The sequence below is a fragment of the Oncorhynchus mykiss genome, chromosome 3 (genome assembly GCF_057628025.1).
Source record: "Oncorhynchus mykiss isolate SJ-2025 chromosome 3, ASM5762802v1, whole genome shotgun sequence".
In the NCBI taxonomy this organism is placed as follows: Eukaryota; Metazoa; Chordata; class Actinopteri; order Salmoniformes; family Salmonidae; genus Oncorhynchus; species Oncorhynchus mykiss.
In genome coordinates, this window is record NC_143024.1 from 92,749,198 (window position 1) to 92,755,267 (window position 6,070).

Consider the following 6,070-nt stretch of genomic DNA (forward strand, 5'->3'; position numbering starts at 1 on the left):
TGTCCGTATCACCGTAGACGACACCACTGATAATAAGTGATGTCTGTATCACCGTAGACGACACCACTGATAATAAGTGATGTCCGTATCGCCGTGGACGACACCACTGATAATAAGTGATGTCCGTTTCACCGTAGACGACACCACTGATAATAAGTGATGTCCGTTTCACCGTAGACGACACCACTGATAATAAGTGATGTCCGTATCGCCGTGGACGACACCATTGATAATAAGTGATGTCCGTATCGCCGTGGACGACACCACTGATAATAAGTGATGTCTGTATCACTGTAGACGACACCATTGATAATAAGTGATGTCTCTATCACTGTAGACGACACCACTGATAATAAGTGATGTCTGTATCACTGTAGACGACACCACTGATAATAAGTGATGTCTGTATCACTGTAGACGACACCACTGATAATAAGTGATGTCTGTATCACTGTAGACGACACCACTGATAATAAGTGATGTCCGTATCTCCGTAGACACCACCACTGATAATAAGTGATGTCCGTATCGCCGTAGACGACACCACTGATAATAAGTGATGTCCGTTTCACCGTAGACGACACCACTGATAATAAGTGATGTCTGTATCCCCGTAGACGACACCACTGATAATACAGTGCCTTGCGAAAGTATTCGGCCCCCTTGAACTTTGCGACCTTTTGCCACATTTTGCCACATTCAGGCTTCAAACATAAAGATATAAAACTGTATTTTTTTGTGAAGAATCAACAACAAGTGGGACACAATAATGAAGTGGAACGACATTTACTTTAGCCCGTCGCCTGCAGCAGAAGCCTCTATCCCGTTCCCTGGCTGGGCAGAGTACTGTAGGACTTTAGTCACTTCGGTGTAACCTTGTGCCTAGTTGGTGCGGCCCCACCAACTCAGTGGACAAACCCTGGTGGGCGTGGCCAAAGACCTCTCCTCCTGGCTAGGCAGAGGACGGGCCAACTCAGTGGCCAAAGACCTGGCTGGGCAGACTTTTCGATTTTAGTCACTTCGGTGTAACAAGGGCCTAGACGTGCGGCCCCACCAACTCAGTGGACAAACCCACCCCTGGTGGGCGTGGCCAAAGACTTCTCCTCCTGGCTAGGCAGAGGACGGGATAGAGGCCCCACCAACCATCGTAATGGCGTGAGTTGGGTGTGTTCCTTCGTTCACGTTGTCACTCCCTTATTTCCCGGTCTAGTATAGGGCCTTGGATAGATGAGTACTTTATTTATTTATTTATTTATTTGTACCCCTTTTTCTCCCCAATTTCGTGGTATCCAATTGTTGTAGTAGCTACTATCTTGTCTCATCGCTAGAACTCCCGTACGGGCTCGGGAGAGACGAAGGTTGAAAGTCATGCGTCCTCCGATACACAACCCAACCAAGCCGCACTGCTTCTTAACACAGCACGCATCCAACCCGGAAGCCAGCCGCACCAATGTGTCAGAGGAAACACCGTGTACTTGGTTAACGTGCACTTGGTTAACGCGCACTGCGCCCGGCCCGCCACAGGAGTCGCTGGTGCACGATGAGACAAGGACATCCCTACCGACCAAGCCCCACGGACCTCCCGGTCGTGGCCGGTTACGACAGAGCCTGGGCGCAAACCCAGAGTCTCTGATGGCACAGCTGGCGCTGCAGTACAGCGCCCTTAACCACTGCGCCACCCGGGAGGCCGATGAGTACTTTATTACTTTATGTTTATAGACTCTTCCTACACTCCCTTACCTTGTGTCTTCTTATTTTATATATCAATACCGAATAACTTATTCTCAGTTAGTTATTATGCTCGTCAGCTAGTAGTCACTTGGAAACTAATATCGTTATATGCATTGACTTTTCCAAAGATATATTATTGTCCACACAATGAAATATTCTTTAGTGCAATCCCTTTAACCTATAACCAGGGTCACTTTCTGTTCAGTGAGAGTGTCAAAGGCGTTTGCTCTCCAGATCGTTAATCTGGCCTAGTTGTCAAAGTTTCAAGCTTTTATTAAGTCACTCTGTTTTTGGTCTTTATACACATTATTACAATTCAATGGTTATACAGTTACTCAATACAACAATAATGCTCAATCAATCCTTAATGCGCTATACTATGCCAGGCATTGCAAATATAATTAGCTCAAAACACTTCTTATAACTCTTAAACAAAGCAAACACCCATATATTTACCTTGACGGTCTATTCCCTTGGTCCTTCCACTGGTCTTTATAAGAGTCGTAATATTTTGGCCTCCACTGTTTATACTACTATAATCTTCTTATTTAGTCTGAATTTCCTATGTTTACAATTTTTACTGCCTACTGTTTAGATATTGATTTCCTTTTGTCGACCCTTGGCTTTTCAATCTTGCCAAACTGCAATTGTCACTGACACACCAAAGATGGAACTTGTTGCTCCCAAGAGTTCTCTACGCCTCGCTCTGTTGAGGGGTGAAGTTCTCTCTGGCGCTGTTGAGGGGTGAAGTTCTCTCTGGCCTGTTGAGGGGTGAAGTTCTCTCTGGCCTGTTGAGGGGTGAAGTTCTCTCTCGCCCTGTTGAGGGGTGAAGTTCTCTCTGGCCTGTTGAAGGGTGAAGTTCTCTCTGGCCTGTTGAGGGGTGAAGTTCTCTCTCGCCCTGTTGAGGGGTGAAGTTCTCTCTGGCCTGTTGAAGGGTGAAGTTCTCTCTCGCCCTGTTGAGGGGTGAAGTTCTCTCTGGCCTGTTGAAGGGTGAAGTTCTCTCTCGCCCTGTTGAGGGGTGAAGTTCTCTCTGGCCTGTTGAGGGGTGAAGTTCTCTCTGGCCTGTTGAGGGGTGAAGTTCTCTCTGGCCTGTTGAAGGGTGAAGTTCTCTCTCTCGCCCTGTTGAGGGGTGAAGTTCTCTCTGGCCTGTTGAAGGGTAAAGTTCTCTCTCGCCCTGTTGAGGGGTGAAGTTCTCTCTGGCCTGTTGAAGGGTAAAGTTCTCTCTCGCCCTGTTGAGGGGTGAAGTTCTCTCTGGCCTGTTGAGGGGTGAAGTTCTCTCTGGCCTGTTGAAGGGTAAAGTTCTCTCTCTCGCCCTGTTGAGGGGTGAAGTTCTCTCTGGCCTGTTGAAGGGTGAAGTTCTCTCTCTCTGGCCTGTTGAGGGGTGAAGTTCTCTCTGGCCTGTTGAAGGGTGAAGTTCTCTCTCGCCCTGTTGAGGGGTGAAGTTCTCTCTGGCCTGTTGAAGGGTAAAGTTCTCTCTCGCCCTGTTGAGGGGTGAAGTTCTCTCTGGCCTGTTGAAGGGTGAAGTTCTCTCTCTCTGGCCTGTTGAGGGGTGAAGTTCTCTCTGGCCTGTTGAAGGGTGAAGTTCTCTCTCTCTGGCCTGTTGAGGGGTGAAGTTCTCTCTCTCGCCCTGTTGAGGGGTGAAGTTCTCTCTGGCCTGTTGAAGGGTGAAGTTCTCTCTCTCTGGCCTGTTGAGGGGTGAAGTTCTCTCTCTCGCCCTGTTGAGGGGTGAAGTTCTCTCTGGCCTGTTGAAGGGTGAAGTTCTCTCTCTCTGGCCTGTTGAAGGGTGAAGTTCTCTCTGGCCTGTTGAAGGGTGAAGTTCTCTCTCGCCCTGTTGAGGGGTGAAGTTCTCTCTGGCCTGTTGAAGGGTAAAGTTCTCTCTCGCCCTGTTGAGGGGTGAAGTTCTCTCTGGCCTGTTGAAGGGTGAAGTTCTCTCTCTCTGGCCTGTTGAGGGGTGAAGTTCTCTCTGGCCTGTTGAAGGGTGAAGTTCTCTCTCTCTGGCCTGTTGAGGGGTGAAGTTCTCTCTCTCGCCCTGTTGAGGGGTGAAGTTCTCTCTGGCCTGTTGAAGGGTGAAGTTCTCTCTCTCTGGCCTGTTGAGGGGTGAAGTTCTCTCTCTCGCCCTGTTGAGGGGTGAAGTTCTCTCTGGCCTGTTGAAGGGTGAAGTTCTCTCTCTCTGGCCTGTTGAAGGGTGAAGTTCTCTCTGGCCTGTTGAAGGGTGAAGTTCTCTCTCTCTGGCCTGTTGAAGGGTGAAGTTCTCTCTGGCCTGTTGAAGGGTGAAGTTCTCTCTCTGGCCTGTTGAAGGGTGAAGTTCTCTCTGGCCTGTTGAAGGGTAAAGTTCTCTCTCGCCCTGTTGAGGGGTGAAGTTCTCTCTGGCCTGTTGAAGGGTGAAGTTCTCTCTCTCTGGCCTGTTGAAGGGTGAAGTTCTCTCTGGCCTGTTGAAGGGTGAAGTTCTCTCTCTCTGGCCTGTTGAAGGGTGAAGTTCTCTCTGGCCTGTTGAAGGGTGAAGTTCTCTCTCTCTGGCCTGTTGAAGGGTGAAGTTCTCTCTGGCCTGTTGAAGGGTGAAGTTCTCTCTCTGGCCTGTTGAAGGGTGAAGTTCTCTCTCTGGCCTGTTGAAGGGTAAAGTTCTCTCTCGCCCTGTTGAGGGGTGAAGTTCTCTCTTTCACAACTTTGTTCTCTTATTCTTTTAAAGTGGTGTGAGCTTCCAGTGTACAATACAATATCTTAAGATATACCAGTCGATAGTTTGCTCGTGCCTTGAGATCAAAGTAGTCAATACAAACAGAGTATAGTAAAAGTAATTTACCTGGTCTGATGATTCTCTATGATGTCCAAATCATATGGGTAGAGGATCATGCCTTGGCACTGATCTCTCCTCCTTTTATACCTTTTTTAGACACTCAGTTTGGGGGAAGATGTTCGGGAGTGCAATCTATCTTAAACCTCTAGTGACTCCCCATCCCGCATGCGGGAGCGTAATCATCGCCTGACACTAATTAGCATAACGCAACGGACATAAATATTCCTAGAAAATATTCCTATTCATGAAAATCACAAATTAAATATATTGAGACACAGCTTAGCCTTGTGTTAATCACCCTGTCATCTCAGATTTTCGAAATATGCTTTTGTGTAAGTTTATCGATAGCCTAGCATAGCATTTTGTCCAGCTAGCAGCAGGTAACTTGGTCACGGAAATCAGAAAAGCAATCAAATTAAATCGTTTACCTTTGATGAGCTTCGGATGTTTTCACTCACGAGACTCCCAGTTAGATAGCAAAAGTTCATTTTTTCCCAAAATATTATTTTTGTAGGAGAAATAGCTTCGTTTGTTCTTCACGTTTGGCTGAGAAATCGCCTGGAAATTGCAGTCACGAAAACGGCGAAAAATATTCCAAATTAGCTCCATAATATCGACAGAAACATGGCAAACGTTGTTTATAATCAATCCTCAAGGTGTTTTTCAAATATCTTTTAGATGATATATCCACCTTTTCAGTGAGACCGATTGGAGTAATGGCTACCTCTGTATTTTACGGAGAATCTCTCTAGGAGCATCAGGTGACCAGTTGCGCAATGTAGCTGCTTACGGGTATTCTTCAACATAAATGCGTAAAACTACGTCACAATGCTGTAGACACCTTGAGGAATACGGAGAAAGAGTAATCTGGTTGATGGCCCATTCACTGCTCAATAGGGACACATTGGAACGCAGCGCTTTCAAAACATGAGGCACTTCCGGATTGGAGTTTTCTTTCGCCTGCAACATCAGTTCTGTTATACTCACAGACAATATTTTTACAGTTTTGGAAACTTGAGTGTTTTCTATCCTAAGCTGTCAATTATATGCATATTCTAGCATCTTGTTCATTTTTCCAAAAATGAAAATACTGCCCACTAGTCACAAAAGGTTGGTTAACACTAAGTGTTACACTGGTGTTGCAGTCAATAAAGCAGCATAACTTGATTGATAGCATGAAAATGGTAGCTCGTTATGAGGTAAGGAGATGTGGAACCTATCTAGCTGGCTAGCTAAAGCAAACTTAAAAAATAAAATAAAAAAAGGCTAGGAATCAATAAGTTGCAGATCTTGATCAAAATTCACACACACACCTACTGAAAAATCATGCCAGCACATCAAACGCTGTGTCTTTGCTCCATGGCGCACCTTGGAATACCCCCTGACAGGGGAGGGAAATCAGTCAGTTTATGATAAAACGCGAGTTTTAAAATGTAATACACGGCCAATCTAAAAGGGGCACGTGCTCTTGTTCCCCCAATGGGCATAACACCACTGGCCACTGTCATTGTGTGATCGATTCGCAAAGCAAGAAAGCTTTATTAT